Below are 20,724 nucleotides of genomic sequence, written 5' to 3' on the forward strand. Positions count from 1 at the left end.
AGTCACACTATTGCAGGCATATGATTTCTCACAAAATGTGAGAAAAATTGAATCCTCACACATGAATTCAAGAAGATGGAAAATATTCAGTCTCAAGCATGAATTTAAGATTGCACAAAAATATTTTGTTTCTGCTTGTGAGTGGATTGGCAAGAAAAGAAAGACTCATGAGGGGATGACAGCCTGTTGAAGGTTTTGTTTTGCTTTAGCAATATGGCGCATGAAAAAGCACCCTTTTTCATCAGGGCCAGTGGCGCAATGGATAACGCGTCTGACTACGGATCAGAAGATTGTAGGTTCGACTCCTACCTGGCTCGAGGATGTTGCCGTGATCGTATAGTGGTTAGTACTCTGCGTTGTGGCCGCAGCAACCCCAGTTCAAATCCGGGTCACGGCATCTTATGGATACTGTAGAAAGCTTTAAATCAGCTGCTTTTGGAAATTTTGCAATCACTTAATAGCCATCTTCATCTCCTGCATCAAATCTCTATGAATGCAACGGTTTATTTTTGCCATTTAGTTATTTAGTTATTTTACATCCTCACAAAATTTGCAAAAAAAAGAAACCTCACAAATTAACAGTATATTATAAGGAAATATGTAGCCTCTCTACAAGAAATTCTTTTAAAGGAAAAACAATAGTAATCATCAAGCTCATCACTTCATCATGCATCGGGGCACTCAGCTGCGCTATTTAGTTGGTTGAATATAGGTGGTTTTTAAGTCTCTCTCTCTCTTCTCTCTCTCTCTCTCTCTCTCTCTCTCTCTCTCTCTCTCTCTCTCTCTCTCTCTCTCTCTCTCTCTCTCTCTCTCTCTCTCTCTCCTCTCTCTCTCTCTCTCTCTCTCTCTCTCTCTCTCTCTCTCTCTCTCTCGTCTATCATCACTAACAGACAACAAAGTCCATCACCTTAATTATTTTTTTGTTTCTTTCCTTTCAACACTTTTTTTGCCAGGTACTGATTTCGCTGGTCAATCTTAAGATATTAATATTAGGGAAAAGTAAATCTCACATATAGATTCTAAATCAGATATAAATATTGTGTGTCAAGCATAACTTTCGGATCATACAAAAATGCTTAGCTTGGGGTTTGCATTTGATTGGCAGAAAAATAAAGCACTTCTGGCAATGTCACACTATTGCTGGCATATGATTTCTCACAAAATGTGAGAAAAATGGAATCCTCACACATGAATTCAAGAAGATGGAAAATATTCAGTCTCAAGCATGAATTTAAGATTGCACAAAAATATTTTGTTTCTGCTTGTGAGTGGATTGGCAAGAAAAGAAAGACTCATGAGGCGATGACAGCCTGTTGAAGGTTTTGTTTTGCTTTAGCAATATGGCGCATGAAAAAGCACCCTTTTTCATCAGGGCCAGTGGCGCAATGGATAACGCGTCTGACTACGGATCAGAAGATTGTAGGTTCGACTCCTACCTGGCTCGAGAATGTTGCCGTGATCGTATAGTGGTTAGTACTCTGCGTTGTGGCCGCAGCAACCCCGGTTCGAATCCGGGTCACGGCATCTTATGGATAATGTAGAAAGCTTTAAATTGGCTGCTTTTGGAAATTTTGCAATCACTTAATAGCCATCTTCTTCTCCTGCATCAAATCTCTATGTGTGCAACGGTTTATTTTTGCCATTTAGTTATTTAGTTATTTTACATCCTCACAAAATTTGCAAAAAAAAGAAACCTCACAAATTAACAGTATATTTATAAAGAAATATGTAGCCTCTCTTACAAGAAATTCTTTTAAAGGAAAAACAATAGTAATCATCAAGCTCATCACTTCATCATGCATCGGGGCACTCAGCTACGCTATTTAGTCGCTTGAATAAAAGGTGGTTTTTAAGTCTCTCTCTCTCTCTCTCTCTCTCTCTCTCTCTCTCTCTCTCTCTCTCTCTCTCTCTCTCTCTCTCTCTCTCTCTCTCTCTCTTTCTCTTCTCTCTCTCTCTCTCGTCGATCATCACTAACAGACAACAAAATCATCACCTTAATTATTTTTTTTGTTTTCTTTCTTTCAATAATTTTTTTGCCAGGTACTGATTTCGCTGGTCAATCTTAAGATATTAATATTAGGCAAAAGTAAATCTCACATATAGATTCTAAATCAGATATAATTATTGTGTGTCAAGCATAAATTTCGATCATACAAAAATCCTTAGCTTGGGGTTTGCATTTGATTGGCAGAAAATAAAGCACTTATGGCAATGTCACACTATTGCAGGCATATGATTTCTCACAAAATGTGAGAAAAATTGAATCCTCACACATGAATTCAAGAAGATGGAAAATATTCAGTCTCAAGCATGAATTTAAGATTGCACAAAAATATTTTGTTTCTGCTTGTGAGTGGATTGGCAAGAAAAGAAAGACTCATGAGGCGATGACAGCCTGTTGAAGGTTTTGTTTTGCTTTAGCAATATGGAGCATGAAAAAGCACCCTCTTTCATCAGGGCCAGTGGCGCAATGGATAACGTGTCTGACTACGGATCAGAAGATTGTAGGTTCGACTCCTACCTGGCTCGAGGATGTTGCCGTGATCGTATAGTGGTTAGTACTCTGCGTTGTGGCCGCAGCAACCCCGGTTCGAATCCGGGTCACGGCATCTTATGGATAATGTAGAAAGCTTTAAATTGGCTGCTTTTGGAAATTTTGCAATCACTTAATAGCCATCTTCTTCTCCTGCATCAAATCTCTATGTATGCAACAGTTTATTTTTGCCATTTAGTTATTTAGTTATTTTACATCCTCACAAAATTTGCAAAAAAAAGAAACCTCACAAATTAACAGTATATTTATAAAGAACTATGTAGCCTCTCTTACAAGAAATTCTTTTAAAGGAAAAACAATAGTAATCATCAAGCTCATCACTTCATCATGCATCGGGGCACTCAGCTACGCTATTTAGTCGCTTGAATAAAAGGTGGTTTTTAAGTCTCTCTCACTCTCTCTCTCTCTCTCTCTCTCTCTCTCTCTCTCTCTCTCTCTCGTCGATCATCACTAACAGACAACAAAATTCATCACCTTAATTATTTTTTTGTTTTCTTTCCTTTCAATAACTTTTTTTGCCAGGTACTGATTTCGCTGGTCAATCTTAAGATATTAATATTAGGCAAAAGTAAATCTCACATATAGATTATAAATCAGATATAATTATTGTGTGTCAAGCATAAATTTCGGATCATACAAACATCCTTAGCTTGGGGTTTGCATTTGATTGGCAGAAAAATAAAGCACTTATGGCAATGTCACACTATTGCAGGCATATGATTTCTCACAAAATGTGAGAAAAATTGAATCCTCACACATGAATTCAAGAAGATGGAAAATATTCAGTCTCAAGCATGAATTTAAGATTGCACAAAAATATTTTGTTTCTGCTTGTGAGTGGATTGGCAAGAAAAGAAAGACTCATGAGGCGATGACAGCCTGTTGAAGGTTTTGTTTTGCTTTAGCAATATGGCGCATGAAAAAGCACCCTTTTTCATCAGGGCCAGTGGGGCAATGGATAACGTGTCTGACTACGGATCAGAAGATTGTAGGTTCGACTCCTACCTGGCTCGAGGATGTTGCCGTGATCGTATAGTGGTTAGTACTCTGCGTTGTGGCCGCAGCAACCCCGGTTCGAATCCGGGTCACGGCATCTTATGGGTACTGTAGAAAGCTTTAAATTAGCTGCTTTTGGAAATTTTGCAATCACTTAATAGCCATCTTCATCTCCTGCATCAAATCTCTATGTATGCAACGGTTTATTTTTGCCATTTAGTTATTTTACATCCTCACAAAATTTGCAAAAAAAAGAAACCTCACAAATTAACAGTATATTTATAAAGAACTATGTAGCCTCTCTTACAAGAAATTCTTTTAAAGGAAAAACAATAGTAATCATCAAGCTCATCACTTCATCATGCATCGGGGCACTCAGCTACGCTATTTAGTCGCTTGAATAAAAGGTGGTTTTTAAGTCTCTCTCTCTCTCTCTCTCTCTCTCTCTCTCTCTCTCTCTCTCTCTCTCTCTCTCTCTCTCTCTTTCTCTCTCTCTCTCTCTCTCGTCGATCATCACTAACAGACAACAAAATTCATCACCTTAATTATTTTTTTGTTTTCTTTCCTTTCAATAACTTTTTTTGCCAGGTACTGATTTCGCTGGTCAATCTTAAGATATTAATATTAGGCAAAAGTAAATCTCACATATAGATTCTAAATCAGATATAATTATTGTGTGTCAAGCATAAATTTCGGATCATACAAAAATCCTTAGCTTGGGGTTTGCATTTGATTGGCAGAAAAATAAAGCACTTATGGCAATGTCACACTATTGCAGGCATATGATTTCTCACAAAATGTGAGAAAAATTGAATCCTCACACATGAATTCAAGAAGATGGAAAATATTCAGTCTCAAGCATGAATTTAAGATTGCACAAAAATATTTTGTTTCTGCTTGTGAGTGGATTGGCAAGAAAAGAAAGACTCATGAGGCGATGACAGCCTGTTGAAGGTTTTGTTTTGCTTTAGCAATATGGAGCATGAAAAAGCACCCTTTTTCATCAGGGCCAGTGGCGCAATGGATAAAGTGTCTGACTACGGATCAGAAGATTGTAGGTTCGACTCCTACCTGGCTCGAGGATGTTGCCGTGATCGTATAGTGGTTAGTACTCTGCGTTGTGGCCGCAGCAACCCCGGTTCGAATCCGGGTCACGGCATCTTATGGATAATGTAGAAAGCTTTAAATTGGCTGCTTTTGGAAATTTTGCAATCACTTAATAGCCATCTTCTTCTCCTGCATCAAATCTCTATGTATGCAACAGTTTATTTTTGCAATTTAGTTATTTAGTTATTTTACATCCTCACAAAATTTGCAAAAAAAAGAAACCTCACAAATTAACAGTATATTTATAAAGAACTATGTAGCCTCTCTTACAAGAAATTCTTTTAAAGGAAAAACAATAGTAATCATCAAGCTCATCACTTCATCATGCATCGGGGCACTCAGCTACGCTATTTAGTCGCTTGAATAAAAGGTGGTTTTTAAGTCTCTCTCACTCTCTCTCTCTCTCTCTCTCTCTCTCTCTCTCTCTCTCTCGTCGATCATCACTAACAGACAACAAAATTCATCACCTTAATTATTTTTTTGTTTTCTTTCCTTTCAATAACTTTTTTTGCCAGGTACTGATTTCGCTGGTCAATCTTAAGATATTAATATTAGGCAAAAGTAAATCTCACATATAGATTATAAATCAGATATAATTATTGTGTGTCAAGCATAAATTTCGGATCATACAAACATCCTTAGCTTGGGGTTTGCATTTGATTGGCAGAAAAATAAAGCACTTATGGCAATGTCACACTATTGCAGGCATATGATTTCTCACAAAATGTGAGAAAAATTGAATCCTCACACATGAATTCAAGAAGATGGAAAATATTCAGTCTCAAGCATGAATTTAAGATTGCACAAAAATATTTTGTTTCTGCTTGTGAGTGGATTGGCAAGAAAAGAAAGACTCATGAGGCGATGACAGCCTGTTGAAGGTTTTGTTTTGCTTTAGCAATATGGCGCATGAAAAAGCACCCTTTTTCATCAGGGCCAGTGGCGCAATGGATAACGCGTCTGACTACGGATCAGAAGATTGTAGGTTCGACTCCTACCTGGCTCGAGAATGTTGCCGTGATCGTATAGTGGTTAGTACTCTGCGTTGTGGCCGCAGCAACCCCGGTTCGAATCCGGGTCACGGCATCTTATGGATAATGTAGAAAGCTTTAAATTGGCTGCTTTTGGAAATTTTGCAATCACTTAATAGCCATCTTCTTCTCCTGCATCAAATCTCTATGTATGCAACAGTTTATTTTTGCAATTTAGTTATTTAGTTATTTTACATCCTCACAAAATTTGCAAAAAAAAAGAAACCTCACAAATTAACAGTATATTTATAAAGAACTATGTAGCCTCTCTTACAAGAAATTCTTTTAAAGGAAAAACAATAGTAATCATCAAGCTCATCACTTCATCATGCATCGGGGCACTCAGCTACGCTATTTAGTCGCTTGAATAAAAGGTGGTTTTTAAGTCTCTCTCACTCTCTCTCTCTCTCTCTCTCTCTCTCTCTCTCTCTCTCTCGTCGATCATCACTAACAGACAACAAAATTCATCACCTTAATTATTTTTTTGTTTTCTTTCCTTTCAATAACTTTTTTTGCCAGGTACTGATTTCGCTGGTCAATCTTAAGATATTAATATTAGGCAAAAGTAAATCTCACATATAGATTATAAATCAGATATAATTATTGTGTGTCAAGCATAAATTTCGGATCATACAAACATCCTTAGCTTGGGGTTTGCATTTGATTGGCAGAAAAATAAAGCACTTATGGCAATGTCACACTATTGCAGGCATATGATTTCTCACAAAATGTGAGAAAAATTGAATCCTCACACATGAATTCAAGAAGATGGAAAATATTCAGTCTCAAGCATGAATTTAAGATTGCACAAAAATATTTTGTTTCTGCTTGTGAGTGGATTGGCAAGAAAAGAAAGACTCATGAGGCGATGACAGCCTGTTGAAGGTTTTGTTTTGCTTTAGCAATATGGCGCATGAAAAAGCACCCTTTTTCATCAGGGCCAGTGGGGCAATGGATAACGTGTCTGACTACGGATCAGAAGATTGTAGGTTCGACTCCTACCTGGCTCGAGGATGTTGCCGTGATCGTATAGTGGTTAGTACTCTGCGTTGTGGCCGCAGCAACCCCGGTTCGAATCCGGGTCACGGCATCTTATGGGTACTGTAGAAAGCTTTAAATTAGCTGCTTTTGGAAATTTTGCAATCACTTAATAGCCATCTTCATCTCCTGCATCAAATCTCTATGTATGCAACGGTTTATTTTTGCCATTTAGTTATTTTACATCCTCACAAAATTTGCAAAAAAAAGAAACCTCACAAATTAACAGTATATTTATAAAGAACTATGTAGCCTCTCTTACAAGAAATTCTTTTAAAGGAAAAACAATAGTAATCATCAAGCTCATCACTTCATCATGCATCGGGGCACTCAGCTACGCTATTTAGTCGGTTGAATAATAGGTGGTTTTTAAGTCTCTCTCTCTCTCTCTCTCTCTCTCTCTCTCTCTCTCTCTCTCTCTCTCTCTCTCTCTCTCTCTCTCTCTCTCTCTCTCTCTCTCTCTCTCTCTCTCTCTCTCTCGTCGATCATCACTAACAGACAACAAAATTCATCACCTTAATTATTTTTTTGTTTTCTTTCCTTTCAATAACTTTTTTTGCCAGGTACTGATTTCGCTGGTCAATCTTAAGATATTAATATTAGGCAAAAGTAAATCTCACATATAGATTATAAATCAGATATAATTATTGTGTGTCAAGCATAAATTTCGGATCATACAAACATCCTTAGCTTGGGGTTTGCATTTGATTGGCAGAAAAATAAAGCACTTATGGCAATGTCACACTATTGCAGGCATATGATTTCTCACAAAATGTGAGAAAAATTGAATCCTCACACATGAATTCAAGAAGATGGAAAATATTCAGTCTCAAGCATGAATTTAAGATTGCACAAAAATATTTTGTTTCTGCTTGTGAGTGGATTGGCAAGAAAAGAAAGACTCATGAGGCGATGACAGCCTGTTGAAGGTTTTGTTTTGCTTTAGCAATATGGCGCATGAAAAAGCACCCTTTTTCATCAGGGCCAGTGGGGCAATGGATAACGTGTCTGACTACGGATCAGAAGATTGTAGGTTCGACTCCTACCTGGCTCGAGGATGTTGCCGTGATCGTATAGTGGTTAGTACTCTGCGTTGTGGCCGCAGCAACCCCGGTTCGAATCCGGGTCACGGCATCTTATGGGTACTGTAGAAAGCTTTAAATTAGCTGCTTTTGGAAATTTTGCAATCACTTAATAGCCATCTTCATCTCCTGCATCAAATCTCTATGTATGCAACGGTTTATTTTTGCCATTTAGTTATTTTACATCCTCACAAAATTTGCAAAAAAAAGAAACCTCACAAATTAACAGTATATTTATAAAGAACTATGTAGCCTCTCTTACAAGAAATTCTTTTAAAGGAAAAACAATAGTAATCATCAAGCTCATCACTTCATCATGCATCGGGGCACTCAGCTACGCTATTTAGTCGGTTGAATAATAGGTGGTTTTTAAGTCTCTCTCTCTCTCTCTCTCTCTCTCTCTCGTCGATCATCACTAACAGACAACAAAATTCATCACCTTAATTATTTTTTTGTTTTCTTTCCTTTCAATAACTTTTTTTGCCAGGTACTGATTTCGCTGGTCAATCTTAAGATATTAATATTAGGCAAAAGTAAATCTCACATATAGATTCTAAATCAGATATAATTATTGTGTGTCAAGCATAAATTTCGGATCATACAAAAATCCTTAGCTTGGGGTTTGCATTTGATTGGCAGAAAAATAAAGCACTTATGGCAATGTCACACTATTGCAGGCATATGATTTCTCACAAAATGTGAGAAAAATTGAATCCTCACACATGAATTCAAGAAGATGGAAAATATTCAGTCTCAAGCATGAATTTAAGATTGCACAAAAATATTTTGTTTCTGCTTGTGAGTGGATTGGCAAGAAAAGAAAGACTCATGAGGCGATGACAGCCTGTTGAAGGTTTTGTTTTGCTTTAGCAATATGGAGCATGAAAAAGCACCCTTTTTCATCAGGGCCAGTGGCGCAATGGATAACGTGTCTGACTACGGATCAGAAGATTGTAGGTTCGACTCCTACCTGGCTCGAGGATGTTGCCGTGATCGTATAGTGGTTAGTACTCTGCGTTGTGGCCGCAGCAACCCCGGTTCGAATCCGGGTCACGGCATCTTATGGATAATGTAGAAAGCTTTAAATTGGCTGCTTTTGGAAATTTTGCAATCACTTAATAGCCATCTTCTTCTCCTGCATCAAATCTCTATGTATGCAACAGTTTATTTTTGCCATTTAGTTATTTAGTTATTTTACATCCTCACAAAATTTGCAAAAAAAAGAAACCTCACAAATTAACAGTATATTTATAAAGAACTATGTAGCCTCTCTTACAAGAAATTCTTTTAAAGGAAAAACAATAGTAATCATCAAGCTCATCACTTCATCATGCATCGGGGCACTCAGCTACGCTATTTAGTCGCTTGAATAAAAGGTGGTTTTTAAGTCTCTCTCACTCTCTCTCTCTCTCTCTCTCTCTCTCTCTCTCTCTCTCTCTCTCTCGTCGATCATCACTAACAGACAACAAAATTCATCACCTTAATTATTTTTTTGTTTTCTTTCCTTTCAATAACTTTTTTTGCCAGGTACTGATTTCGCTGGTCAATCTTAAGATATTAATATTAGGCAAAAGTAAATCTCACATATAGATTATAAATCAGATATAATTATTGTGTGTCAAGCATAAATTTCGGATCATACAAACATCCTTAGCTTGGGGTTTGCATTTGATTGGCAGAAAAATAAAGCACTTATGGCAATGTCACACTATTGCAGGCATATGATTTCTCACAAAATGTGAGAAAAATTGAATCCTCACACATGAATTCAAGAAGATGGAAAATATTCAGTCTCAAGCATGAATTTAAGATTGCACAAAAATATTTTGTTTCTGCTTGTGAGTGGATTGGCAAGAAAAGAAAGACTCATGAGGCGATGACAGCCTGTTGAAGGTTTTGTTTTGCTTTAGCAATATGGAGCATGAAAAAGCACCCTTTTTCATCAGGGCCAGTGGCGCAATGGATAACGTGTCTGACTACGGATCAGAAGATTGTAGGTTCGACTCCTACCTGGCTCGAGGATGTTGCCGTGATCGTATAGTGGTTAGTACTCTGCGTTGTGGCCGCAGCAACCCCGGTTCGAATCCGGGTCACGGCATCTTATGGATAATGTAGAAAGCTTTAAATTGGCTGCTTTTGGAAATTTTGCAATCACTTAATAGCCATCTTCTTCTCCTGCATCAAATCTCTATGTATGCAACAGTTTATTTTTGCCATTTAGTTATTTAGTTATTTTACATCCTCACAAAATTTGCAAAAAAAAGAAACCTCACAAATTAACAGTATATTTATAAAGAACTATGTAGCCTCTCTTACAAGAAATTCTTTTAAAGGAAAAACAATAGTAATCATCAAGCTCATCACTTCATCATGCATCGGGGCACTCAGCTACGCTATTTAGTCGCTTGAATAAAAGGTGGTTTTTAAGTCTCTCTCACTCTCTCTCTCTCTCTCTCTCTCTCTCTCTCTCTCTCGTCGATCATCACTAACAGACAACAAAATTCATCACCTTAATTATTTTTTTGTTTTCTTTCCTTTCAATAACTTTTTTTGCCAGGTACTGATTTCGCTGGTCAATCTTAAGATATTAATATTAGGCAAAAGTAAATCTCACATATAGATTATAAATCAGATATAATTATTGTGTGTCAAGCATAAATTTCGGATCATAAAACATCCTTAGCTTGGGGTTTGCATTTGATTGGCAGAAAAATAAAGCACTTATGGCAATGTCACACTATTGCAGGCATATGATTTCTCACAAAATGTGAGAAAAATTGAATCCTCACACATGAATTCAAGAAGATGGAAAATATTCAGTCTCAAGCATGAATTTAAGATTGCACAAAAATATTTTGTTTCTGCTTGTGAGTGGATTGGCAAGAAAAGAAAGACTCATGAGGCGATGACAGCCTGTTGAAGGTTTTGTTTTGCTTTAGCAATATGGCGCATGAAAAAGCACCCTTTTTCATCAGGGCCAGTGGGGCAATGGATAACGTGTCTGACTACGGATCAGAAGATTGTAGGTTCGACTCCTACCTGGCTCGAGGATGTTGCCGTGATCGTATAGTGGTTAGTACTCTGCGTTGTGGCCGCAGCAACCCCGGTTCGAATCCGGGTCACGGCATCTTATGGGTACTGTAGAAAGCTTTAAATTAGCTGCTTTTGGAAATTTTGCAATCACTTAATAGCCATCTTCATCTCCTGCATCAAATCTCTATGTATGCAACGGTTTATTTTTGCCATTTAGTTATTTTACATCCTCACAAAATTTGCAAAAAAAAGAAACCTCACAAATTAACAGTATATTTATAAAGAACTATGTAGCCTCTCTTACAAGAAATTCTTTTAAAGGAAAAACAATAGTAATCATCAAGCTCATCACTTCATCATGCATCGGGGCACTCAGCTACGCTATTTAGTCGGTTGAATAATAGGTGGTTTTTAAGTCTCTCTCTCTCTCTCTCTCTCTCTCTCTCTCTCTCTCTCTCTCTCTCTCTCTCTCTCTCTCTCTCTCTCTCTCTCTCTCTCTCTCTCTCTCTCTCTCGTCGATCATCACTAACAGACAACAAAATTCATCACCTTAATTATTTTTTTGTTTTCTTTCCTTTCAATAACTTTTTTTGCCAGGTACTGATTTCGCTGGTCAATCTTAAGATATTAATATTAGGCAAAAGTAAATCTCACATATAGATTATAAATCAGATATAATTATTGTGTGTCAAGCATAAATTTCGGATCATACAAACATCCTTAGCTTGGGGTTTGCATTTGATTGGCAGAAAAATAAAGCACTTATGGCAATGTCACACTATTGCAGGCATATGATTTCTCACAAAATGTGAGAAAAATTGAATCCTCACACATGAATTCAAGAAGATGGAAAATATTCAGTCTCAAGCATGAATTTAAGATTGCACAAAAATATTTTGTTTCTGCTTGTGAGTGGATTGGCAAGAAAAGAAAGACTCATGAGGCGATGACAGCCTGTTGAAGGTTTTGTTTTGCTTTAGCAATATGGCGCATGAAAAAGCACCCTTTTTCATCAGGGCCAGTGGGGCAATGGATAACGTGTCTGACTACGGATCAGAAGATTGTAGGTTCGACTCCTACCTGGCTCGAGGATGTTGCCGTGATCGTATAGTGGTTAGTACTCTGCGTTGTGGCCGCAGCAACCCCGGTTCGAATCCGGGTCACGGCATCTTATGGGTACTGTAGAAAGCTTTAAATTAGCTGCTTTTGGAAATTTTGCAATCACTTAATAGCCATCTTCATCTCCTGCATCAAATCTCTATGTATGCAACGGTTTATTTTTGCCATTTAGTTATTTTACATCCTCACAAAATTTGCAAAAAAAAGAAACCTCACAAATTAACAGTATATTTATAAAGAACTATGTAGCCTCTCTTACAAGAAATTCTTTTAAAGGAAAAACAATAGTAATCATCAAGCTCATCACTTCATCATGCATCGGGGCACTCAGCTACGCTATTTAGTCGGTTGAATAATAGGTGGTTTTTAAGTCTCTCTCTCTCTCTCTCTCTCTCTCTCTCTCGTCGATCATCACTAACAGACAACAAAATTCATCACCTTAATTATTTTTTTGTTTTCTTTCCTTTCAATAACTTTTTTTGCCAGGTACTGATTTCGCTGGTCAATCTTAAGATATTAATATTAGGCAAAAGTAAATCTCACATATAGATTCTAAATCAGATATAATTATTGTGTGTCAAGCATAAATTTCGGATCATACAAAAATCCTTAGCTTGGGGTTTGCATTTGATTGGCAGAAAAATAAAGCACTTATGGCAATGTCACACTATTGCAGGCATATGATTTCTCACAAAATGTGAGAAAAATTGAATCCTCACACATGAATTCAAGAAGATGGAAAATATTCAGTCTCAAGCATGAATTTAAGATTGCACAAAAATATTTTGTTTCTGCTTGTGAGTGGATTGGCAAGAAAAGAAAGACTCATGAGGCGATGACAGCCTGTTGAAGGTTTTGTTTTGCTTTAGCAATATGGAGCATGAAAAAGCACCCTTTTTCATCAGGGCCAGTGGCGCAATGGATAACGTGTCTGACTACGGATCAGAAGATTGTAGGTTCGACTCCTACCTGGCTCGAGGATGTTGCCGTGATCGTATAGTGGTTAGTACTCTGCGTTGTGGCCGCAGCAACCCCGGTTCGAATCCGGGTCACGGCATCTTATGGATAATGTAGAAAGCTTTAAATTGGCTGCTTTTGGAAATTTTGCAATCACTTAATAGCCATCTTCTTCTCCTGCATCAAATCTCTATGTATGCAACAGTTTATTTTTGCCATTTAGTTATTTAGTTATTTTACATCCTCACAAAATTTGCAAAAAAAAGAAACCTCACAAATTAACAGTATATTTATAAAGAACTATGTAGCCTCTCTTACAAGAAATTCTTTTAAAGGAAAAACAATAGTAATCATCAAGCTCATCACTTCATCATGCATCGGGGCACTCAGCTACGCTATTTAGTCGCTTGAATAAAAGGTGGTTTTTAAGTCTCTCTCACTCTCTCTCTCTCTCTCTCTCTCTCTCTCTCTCTCTCTCTCTCTCTCTCTCTCTCTCGTCGATCATCACTAACAGACAACAAAATTCATCACCTTAATTATTTTTTTGTTTTCTTTCCTTTCAATAACTTTTTTTGCCAGGTACTGATTTCGCTGGTCAATCTTAAGATATTAATATTAGGCAAAAGTAAATCTCACATATAGATTATAAATCAGATATAATTATTGTGTGTCAAGCATAAATTTCGGATCATACAAACATCCTTAGCTTGGGGTTTGCATTTGATTGGCAGAAAAATAAAGCACTTATGGCAATGTCACACTATTGCAGGCATATGATTTCTCACAAAATGTGAGAAAAATTGAATCCTCACACATGAATTCAAGAAGATGGAAAATATTCAGTCTCAAGCATGAATTTAAGATTGCACAAAAATATTTTGTTTCTGCTTGTGAGTGGATTGGCAAGAAAAGAAAGACTCATGAGGCGATGACAGCCTGTTGAAGGTTTTGTTTTGCTTTAGCAATATGGAGCATGAAAAAGCACCCTTTTTCATCAGGGCCAGTGGCGCAATGGATAACGTGTCTGACTACGGATCAGAAGATTGTAGGTTCGACTCCTACCTGGCTCGAGGATGTTGCCGTGATCGTATAGTGGTTAGTACTCTGCGTTGTGGCCGCAGCAACCCCGGTTCGAATCCGGGTCACGGCATCTTATGGATAATGTAGAAAGCTTTAAATTGGCTGCTTTTGGAAATTTTGCAATCACTTAATAGCCATCTTCTTCTCCTGCATCAAATCTCTATGTATGCAACAGTTTATTTTTGCCATTTAGTTATTTAGTTATTTTACATCCTCACAAAATTTGCAAAAAAAAGAAACCTCACAAATTAACAGTATATTTATAAAGAACTATGTAGCCTCTCTTACAAGAAATTCTTTTAAAGGAAAAACAATAGTAATCATCAAGCTCATCACTTCATCATGCATCGGGGCACTCAGCTACGCTATTTAGTCGCTTGAATAAAAGGTGGTTTTTAAGTCTCTCTCACTCTCTCTCTCTCTCTCTCTCTCTCTCTCTCTCTCTCGTCGATCATCACTAACAGACAACAAAATTCATCACCTTAATTATTTTTTTGTTTTCTTTCCTTTCAATAACTTTTTTTGCCAGGTACTGATTTCGCTGGTCAATCTTAAGATATTAATATTAGGCAAAAGTAAATCTCACATATAGATTATAAATCAGATATAATTATTGTGTGTCAAGCATAAATTTCGGATCATAAAACATCCTTAGCTTGGGGTTTGCATTTGATTGGCAGAAAAATAAAGCACTTATGGCAATGTCACACTATTGCAGGCATATGATTTCTCACAAAATGTGAGAAAAATTGAATCCTCACACATGAATTCAAGAAGATGGAAAATATTCAGTCTCAAGCATGAATTTAAGATTGCACAAAAATATTTTGTTTCTGCTTGTGAGTGGATTGGCAAGAAAAGAAAGACTCATGAGGCGATGACAGCCTGTTGAAGGTTTTGTTTTGCTTTAGCAATATGGCGCATGAAAAAGCACCCTTTTTCATCAGGGCCAGTGGGGCAATGGATAACGTGTCTGACTACGGATCAGAAGATTGTAGGTTCGACTCCTACCTGGCTCGAGGATGTTGCCGTGATCGTATAGTGGTTAGTACTCTGCGTTGTGGCCGCAGCAACCCCGGTTCGAATCCGGGTCACGGCATCTTATGGGTACTGTAGAAAGCTTTAAATTAGCTGCTTTTGGAAATTTTGCAATCACTTAATAGCCATCTTCATCTCCTGCATCAAATCTCTATGTATGCAACGGTTTATTTTTGCCATTTAGTTATTTTACATCCTCACAAAATTTGCAAAAAAAAGAAACCTCACAAATTAACAGTATATTTATAAAGAACTATGTAGCCTCTCTTACAAGAAATTCTTTTAAAGGAAAAACAATAGTAATCATCAAGCTCATCACTTCATCATGCATCGGGGCACTCAGCTACGCTATTTAGTCGGTTGAATAATAGGTGGTTTTTAAGTCTCTCTCTCTCTCTCTCTCTCTCTCTCTCTCTCTCTCTCTCTCTCTCTCTCTCTCTCTCTCTCTCTCTCTCTCTCTCTCTCTCTCTCTCTCTCTCTCTCGTCGATCATCACTAACAGACAACAAAATTCATCACCTTAATTATTTTTTTGTTTTCTTTCCTTTCAATAACTTTTTTTGCCAGGTACTGATTTCGCTGGTCAATCTTAAGATATTAATATTAGGCAAAAGTAAATCTCACATATAGATTATAAATCAGATATAATTATTGTGTGTCAAGCATAAATTTCGGATCATACAAACATCCTTAGCTTGGGGTTTGCATTTGATTGGCAGAAAAATAAAGCACTTATGGCAATGTCACACTATTGCAGGCATATGATTTCTCACAAAATGTGAGAAAAATTGAATCCTCACACATGAATTCAAGAAGATGGAAAATATTCAGTCTCAAGCATGAATTTAAGATTGCACAAAAATATTTTGTTTCTGCTTGTGAGTGGATTGGCAAGAAAAGAAAGACTCATGAGGCGATGACAGCCTGTTGAAGGTTTTGTTTTGCTTTAGCAATATGGCGCATGAAAAAGCACCCTTTTTCATCAGGGCCAGTGGGGCAATGGATAACGTGTCTGACTACGGATCAGAAGATTGTAGGTTCGACTCCTACCTGGCTCGAGGATGTTGCCGTGATCGTATAGTGGTTAGTACTCTGCGTTGTGGCCGCAGCAACCCCGGTTCGAATCCGGGTCACGGCATCTTATGGGTACTGTAGAAAGCTTTAAATTAGCTGCTTTTGGAAATTTTGCAATCACTTAATAGCCATCTTCATCTCCTGCATCAAATCTCTATGTATGCAACGGTTTATTTTTGCCATTTAGTTATTTTACATCCTCACAAAATTTGCAAAAAAAAGAAACCTCACAAATTAACAGTATATTTATAAAGAACTATGTAGCCTCTCTTACAAGAAATTCTTTTAAAGGAAAAACAATAGTAATCATCAAGCTCATCACTTCATCATGCATCGGGGCACTCAGCTACGCTATTTAGTCGGTTGAATAATAGGTGGTTTTTAAGTCTCTCTCTCTCTCTCTCTCTCTCTCTCTCGTCGATCATCACTAACAGACAACAAAATTCATCACCTTAATTATTTTTTTGTTTTCTTTCCTTTCAATAACTTTTTTTGCCAGGTACTGATTTCGCTGGTCAATCTTAAGATATTAATATTAGGCAAAAGTAAATCTCACATATAGATTCTAAATCAGATATAATTATTGTGTGTCAAGCATAAATTTCGGATCATACAAAAATCCTTAGCTTGGGGTTTGCATTTGATTGGCAGAAAAATAAAGCACTTATGGCAATGTCACACTATTGCAGGCATATGATTTCTCACAAAATGTGAGAAAAATTGAATCCTCACACATGAATTCAAGAAGATGGAAAATATTCAGTCTCAAGCATGAATTTAAGATTGCACAAAAATATTTTGTTTCTGCTTGTGAGTGGATTGGCAAGAAAAGAAAGACTCATGAGGCGATGACAGCCTGTTGAAGGTTTTGTTTTGCTTTAGCAATATGGAGCATGAAAAAGCACCCTTTTTCATCAGGGCCAGTGGCGCAATGGATAACGTGTCTGACTACGGATCAGAAGATTGTAGGTTCGACTCCTACCTGGCTCGAGGATGTTGCCGTGATCGTATAGTGGTTAGTACTCTGCGTTGTGGCCGCAGCAACCCCGGTTCGAATCCGGGTCACGGCATCTTATGGATAATGTAGAAAGCTTTAAATTGGCTGCTTTTGGAAATTTTGCAATCACTTAATAGCCATCTTCTTCTCCTGCATCAAATCTCTATGTATGCAACAGTTTATTTTTGCCATTTAGTTATTTAGTTATTTTACATCCTCACAAAATTTGCAAAAAAAAGAAACCTCACAAATTAACAGTATATTTATAAAGAACTATGTAGCCTCTCTTACAAGAAATTCTTTTAAAGGAAAAACAATAGTAATCATCAAGCTCATCACTTCATCATGCATCGGGGCACTCAGCTACGCTATTTAGTCGCTTGAATAAAAGGTGGTTTTTAAGTCTCTCTCACTCTCTCTCTCTCTCTCTCTCTCTCTCTCTCTCTCTCGTCGATCATCACTAACAGACAACAAAATTCATCACCTTAATTATTTTTTTGTTTTCTTTCCTTTCAATAACTTTTTTTGCCAGGTACTGATTTCGCTGGTCAATCTTAAGATATTAATATTAGGCAAAAGTAAATCTCACATATAGATTATAAATCAGATATAATTATTGTGTGTCAAGCATAAATTTCGGATCATAAAACATCCTTAGCTTGGGGTTTGCATTTGATTGGCAGAAAAATAAAGCACTTATGGCAATGTCACACTATTGCAGGCATATGATTTCTCACAAAATGTGAGAAAAATTGAATCCTCACACATGAATTCAAGAAGATGGAAAATATTCAGTCTCAAGCATGAATTTAAGATTGCACAAAAATATTTTGTTTCTGCTTGTGAGTGGATTGGCAAGAAAAGAAAGACTCATGAGGCGATGACAGCCTGTTGAAGGTTTTGTTTTGCTTTAGCAATATGGCGCATGAAAAAGCACCCTTTTTCATCAGGGCCAGTGGGGCAATGGATAACGTGTCTGACTACGGATCAGAAGATTGTAGGTTCGACTCCTACCTGGCTCGAGGATGTTGCCGTGATCGTATAGTGGTTAGTACTCTGCGTTGTGGCCGCAGCAACCCCGGTTCGAATCCGGGTCACGGCATCTTATGGGTACTGTAGAAAGCTTTAAATTAGCTGCTTTTGGAAATTTTGCAATCACTTAATAGCCATCTTCATCTCCTGCATCAAATCTCTATGTATGCAACGGTTTATTTTTGCCATTTAGTTATTTTACATCCTCACAAAATTTGCAAAAAAAAGAAACCTCACAAATTAACAGTATATTTATAAAGAACTATGTAGCCTCTCTTACAAGAAATTCTTTTAAAGGAAAAACAATAGTAATCATCAAGCTCATCACTTCATCATGCATCGGGGCACTCAGCTACGCTATTTAGTCGGTTGAATAATAGGTGGTTTTTAAGTCTCTCTCTCTCTCTCTCTCTCTCTCTCTCTCTCTCTCTCTCTCTCTCTCTCTCTCTCTCTCTCTCTCTCTCTCTCTCTCTCTCGTCGATCATCACTAACAGACAACAAAATTCATCACCTTAATTATTTTTTTGTTTTCTTTCCTTTCAATAACTTTTTTTGCCAGGTACTGATTTCGCTGGTCAATCTTAAGATATTAATATTAGGCAAAAGTAAATCTCACATATAGATTATAAATCAGATATAATTATTGTGTGTCAAGCATAAATTTCGGATCATACAAACATCCTTAGCTTGGGGTTTGCATTTGATTGGCAGAAAAATAAAGCACTTATGGCAATGTCACACTATTGCAGGCATATGATTTCTCACAAAATGTGAGAAAAATTGAATCCTCACACATGAATTCAAGAAGATGGAAAATATTCAGTCTCAAGCATGAATTTAAGATTGCACAAAAATATTTTGTTTCTGCTTGTGAGTGGATTGGCAAGAAAAGAAAGACTCATGAGGCGATGACAGCCTGTTGAAGGTTTTGTTTTGCTTTAGCAATATGGCGCATGAAAAAGCACCCTTTTTCATCAGGGCCAGTGGGGCAATGGATAACGTGTCTGACTACGGATCAGAAGATTGTAGGTTCGACTCCTACCTGGCTCGAGGATGTTGCCGTGATCGTATAGTGGTTAGTACTCTGCGTTGTGGCCGCAGCAACCCCGGTTCGAATCCGGGTCACGGCATCTTATGGGTACTGTAGAAAGCTTTAAATTAGCTGCTTTTGGAAATTTTGCAATCACTTAATAGCCATCTTCATCTCCTGCATCAAATCTCTATGTATGCAACGGTTTATTTTTGCCATTTAGTTATTTTACATCCTCACAAAATTTGCAAAAAAAAGAAACCTCACAAATTAACAGTATATTTATAAAGAACTATGTAGCCTCTCTTACAAGAAATTCTTTTAAAGGAAAAACAATAGTAATCATCAAGCTCATCACTTCATCATGCATCGGGGCACTCAGCTACGCTATTTAGTCGGTTGAATAATAGGTGGTTTTTAAGTCTCTCTCTCTCTCTCTCTCTCTCTCTCTCGTCGATCATCACTAACAGACAACAAAATTCATCACCTTAATTATTTTTTTGTTTTCTTTCCTTTCAATAACTTTTTTTGCCAGGTACTGATTTCGCTGGTCAATCTTAAGATATTAATATTAGGCAAAAGTAAATCTCACATATAGATTCTAAATCAGATATAATTATTGTGTGTCAAGCATAAATTTCGGATCATACAAAAATCCTTAGCTTGGGGTTTGCATTTGATTGGCAGAAAAATAAAGCACTTATGGCAATGTCACACTATTGCAGGCATATGATTTCTCACAAAATGTGAGAAAAATTGAATCCTCACACATGAATTCAAGAAGATGGAAAATATTCAGTCTCAAGCATGAATTTAAGATTGCACAAAAATATTTTGTTTCTGCTTGTGAGTGGATTGGCAAGAAAAGAAAGACTCATGAGGCGATGACAGCCTGTTGAAGGTTTTGTTTTGCTTTAGCAATATGGAGCATGAAAAAGCACCCTTTTTCATCAGGGCCAGTGGCGCAATGGATAACGTGTCTGACTACGGATCAGAAGATTGTAGGTTCGACTCCTACCTGGCTCGAGGATGTTGCCGTGATCGTATAGTGGTTAGTACTCTGCGTTGTGGCCGCAGCAACCCCGGTTCGAATCCGGGTCACGGCATCTTATGGATAATGTAGAAAGCTTTAAATTGGCTGCTTTTGGAAATTTTGCAATCACTTAATAGCCATCTTCTTCTCCTGCATCAAATCTCTATGTATGCAACAGTTTATTTTTGCCATTTAGTTATTTAGTTATTTTACATCCTCACAAAATTTGCAAAAAAAAGAAACCTCACAAATTAACAGTATATTTATAAAGAACTATGTAGCCTCTCTTACAAGAAATTCTTTTAAAGGAAAAACAATAGTAATCATCAAGCTCATCACTTCATCATGCATCGGGGCACTCAGCTACGCTATTTAGTCGCTTGAATAAAAGGTGGTTTTTAAGTCTCTCTCACTCTCTCTCTCTCTCTCTCTCTCTCTCTCTCTCTCTCTCTCTCTCTCTCTCTCGTCGATCATCACTAACAGACAACAAAATTCATCACCTTAATTATTTTTTTGTTTTCTTT

General features: G+C 37.2%; 29 non-coding genes across 29 annotated transcripts; all 29 read left to right on the forward strand.

Annotated features, from left to right (window-relative positions):
- The first annotated feature begins 244 nt into the window (after positions 1-244).
- Positions 245-317, forward strand: TRNAR-ACG (transfer RNA arginine (anticodon ACG)). Its single transcript has one exon. It is a non-coding gene; the product is annotated as a tRNA-Arg (tRNA).
- A 1,054-nt stretch (positions 318-1,371) lies between these two features.
- On the forward strand, positions 1,372-1,444 carry TRNAR-ACG (transfer RNA arginine (anticodon ACG)). Its single transcript has one exon. It is a non-coding gene; the product is annotated as a tRNA-Arg (tRNA).
- An 8-nt stretch (positions 1,445-1,452) lies between these two features.
- TRNAH-GUG (transfer RNA histidin (anticodon GUG)) lies at positions 1,453-1,524 on the forward strand. Its single transcript has one exon. It is a non-coding gene; the product is annotated as a tRNA-His (tRNA).
- Positions 1,525-2,456: 932 nt separating this feature from the next.
- TRNAR-ACG (transfer RNA arginine (anticodon ACG)) lies at positions 2,457-2,529 on the forward strand. Its single transcript has one exon. It is a non-coding gene; the product is annotated as a tRNA-Arg (tRNA).
- An 8-nt stretch (positions 2,530-2,537) lies between these two features.
- On the forward strand, positions 2,538-2,609 carry TRNAH-GUG (transfer RNA histidin (anticodon GUG)). The gene has a single exon. It is a non-coding gene; the product is annotated as a tRNA-His (tRNA).
- A 966-nt stretch (positions 2,610-3,575) lies between these two features.
- Positions 3,576-3,647, forward strand: TRNAH-GUG (transfer RNA histidin (anticodon GUG)). The gene has a single exon. It is a non-coding gene; the product is annotated as a tRNA-His (tRNA).
- Positions 3,648-4,637: 990 nt separating this feature from the next.
- Positions 4,638-4,709, forward strand: TRNAH-GUG (transfer RNA histidin (anticodon GUG)). Its single transcript has one exon. It is a non-coding gene; the product is annotated as a tRNA-His (tRNA).
- Positions 4,710-5,590: 881 nt separating this feature from the next.
- Positions 5,591-5,663, forward strand: TRNAR-ACG (transfer RNA arginine (anticodon ACG)). The gene has a single exon. It is a non-coding gene; the product is annotated as a tRNA-Arg (tRNA).
- Positions 5,664-5,671: 8 nt separating this feature from the next.
- TRNAH-GUG (transfer RNA histidin (anticodon GUG)) lies at positions 5,672-5,743 on the forward strand. Its single transcript has one exon. It is a non-coding gene; the product is annotated as a tRNA-His (tRNA).
- Positions 5,744-6,706: 963 nt separating this feature from the next.
- TRNAH-GUG (transfer RNA histidin (anticodon GUG)) lies at positions 6,707-6,778 on the forward strand. Its single transcript has one exon. It is a non-coding gene; the product is annotated as a tRNA-His (tRNA).
- A 1,010-nt stretch (positions 6,779-7,788) lies between these two features.
- TRNAH-GUG (transfer RNA histidin (anticodon GUG)) lies at positions 7,789-7,860 on the forward strand. The gene has a single exon. It is a non-coding gene; the product is annotated as a tRNA-His (tRNA).
- An 853-nt stretch (positions 7,861-8,713) lies between these two features.
- Positions 8,714-8,786, forward strand: TRNAR-ACG (transfer RNA arginine (anticodon ACG)). The gene has a single exon. It is a non-coding gene; the product is annotated as a tRNA-Arg (tRNA).
- An 8-nt stretch (positions 8,787-8,794) lies between these two features.
- Positions 8,795-8,866, forward strand: TRNAH-GUG (transfer RNA histidin (anticodon GUG)). The gene has a single exon. It is a non-coding gene; the product is annotated as a tRNA-His (tRNA).
- Positions 8,867-9,753: 887 nt separating this feature from the next.
- TRNAR-ACG (transfer RNA arginine (anticodon ACG)) lies at positions 9,754-9,826 on the forward strand. The gene has a single exon. It is a non-coding gene; the product is annotated as a tRNA-Arg (tRNA).
- Positions 9,827-9,834: 8 nt separating this feature from the next.
- TRNAH-GUG (transfer RNA histidin (anticodon GUG)) lies at positions 9,835-9,906 on the forward strand. Its single transcript has one exon. It is a non-coding gene; the product is annotated as a tRNA-His (tRNA).
- A 957-nt stretch (positions 9,907-10,863) lies between these two features.
- On the forward strand, positions 10,864-10,935 carry TRNAH-GUG (transfer RNA histidin (anticodon GUG)). The gene has a single exon. It is a non-coding gene; the product is annotated as a tRNA-His (tRNA).
- Positions 10,936-11,937: 1,002 nt separating this feature from the next.
- TRNAH-GUG (transfer RNA histidin (anticodon GUG)) lies at positions 11,938-12,009 on the forward strand. Its single transcript has one exon. It is a non-coding gene; the product is annotated as a tRNA-His (tRNA).
- An 855-nt stretch (positions 12,010-12,864) lies between these two features.
- Positions 12,865-12,937, forward strand: TRNAR-ACG (transfer RNA arginine (anticodon ACG)). Its single transcript has one exon. It is a non-coding gene; the product is annotated as a tRNA-Arg (tRNA).
- An 8-nt stretch (positions 12,938-12,945) lies between these two features.
- TRNAH-GUG (transfer RNA histidin (anticodon GUG)) lies at positions 12,946-13,017 on the forward strand. The gene has a single exon. It is a non-coding gene; the product is annotated as a tRNA-His (tRNA).
- Positions 13,018-13,914: 897 nt separating this feature from the next.
- TRNAR-ACG (transfer RNA arginine (anticodon ACG)) lies at positions 13,915-13,987 on the forward strand. The gene has a single exon. It is a non-coding gene; the product is annotated as a tRNA-Arg (tRNA).
- Positions 13,988-13,995: 8 nt separating this feature from the next.
- Positions 13,996-14,067, forward strand: TRNAH-GUG (transfer RNA histidin (anticodon GUG)). Its single transcript has one exon. It is a non-coding gene; the product is annotated as a tRNA-His (tRNA).
- Positions 14,068-15,024: 957 nt separating this feature from the next.
- Positions 15,025-15,096, forward strand: TRNAH-GUG (transfer RNA histidin (anticodon GUG)). The gene has a single exon. It is a non-coding gene; the product is annotated as a tRNA-His (tRNA).
- A 1,004-nt stretch (positions 15,097-16,100) lies between these two features.
- TRNAH-GUG (transfer RNA histidin (anticodon GUG)) lies at positions 16,101-16,172 on the forward strand. Its single transcript has one exon. It is a non-coding gene; the product is annotated as a tRNA-His (tRNA).
- Positions 16,173-17,025: 853 nt separating this feature from the next.
- On the forward strand, positions 17,026-17,098 carry TRNAR-ACG (transfer RNA arginine (anticodon ACG)). Its single transcript has one exon. It is a non-coding gene; the product is annotated as a tRNA-Arg (tRNA).
- Positions 17,099-17,106: 8 nt separating this feature from the next.
- Positions 17,107-17,178, forward strand: TRNAH-GUG (transfer RNA histidin (anticodon GUG)). The gene has a single exon. It is a non-coding gene; the product is annotated as a tRNA-His (tRNA).
- Positions 17,179-18,135: 957 nt separating this feature from the next.
- Positions 18,136-18,207, forward strand: TRNAH-GUG (transfer RNA histidin (anticodon GUG)). The gene has a single exon. It is a non-coding gene; the product is annotated as a tRNA-His (tRNA).
- Positions 18,208-19,195: 988 nt separating this feature from the next.
- Positions 19,196-19,267, forward strand: TRNAH-GUG (transfer RNA histidin (anticodon GUG)). Its single transcript has one exon. It is a non-coding gene; the product is annotated as a tRNA-His (tRNA).
- Positions 19,268-20,120: 853 nt separating this feature from the next.
- TRNAR-ACG (transfer RNA arginine (anticodon ACG)) lies at positions 20,121-20,193 on the forward strand. Its single transcript has one exon. It is a non-coding gene; the product is annotated as a tRNA-Arg (tRNA).
- Positions 20,194-20,201: 8 nt separating this feature from the next.
- Positions 20,202-20,273, forward strand: TRNAH-GUG (transfer RNA histidin (anticodon GUG)). The gene has a single exon. It is a non-coding gene; the product is annotated as a tRNA-His (tRNA).
- The last annotated feature ends 451 nt before the right edge of the window (positions 20,274-20,724 follow it).

Source organism: Ranitomeya variabilis, unplaced genomic scaffold (genome assembly GCF_051348905.1).
Source record: "Ranitomeya variabilis isolate aRanVar5 unplaced genomic scaffold, aRanVar5.hap1 Scaffold_291, whole genome shotgun sequence".
Taxonomy (NCBI): Eukaryota; Metazoa; Chordata; class Amphibia; order Anura; family Dendrobatidae; genus Ranitomeya; species Ranitomeya variabilis.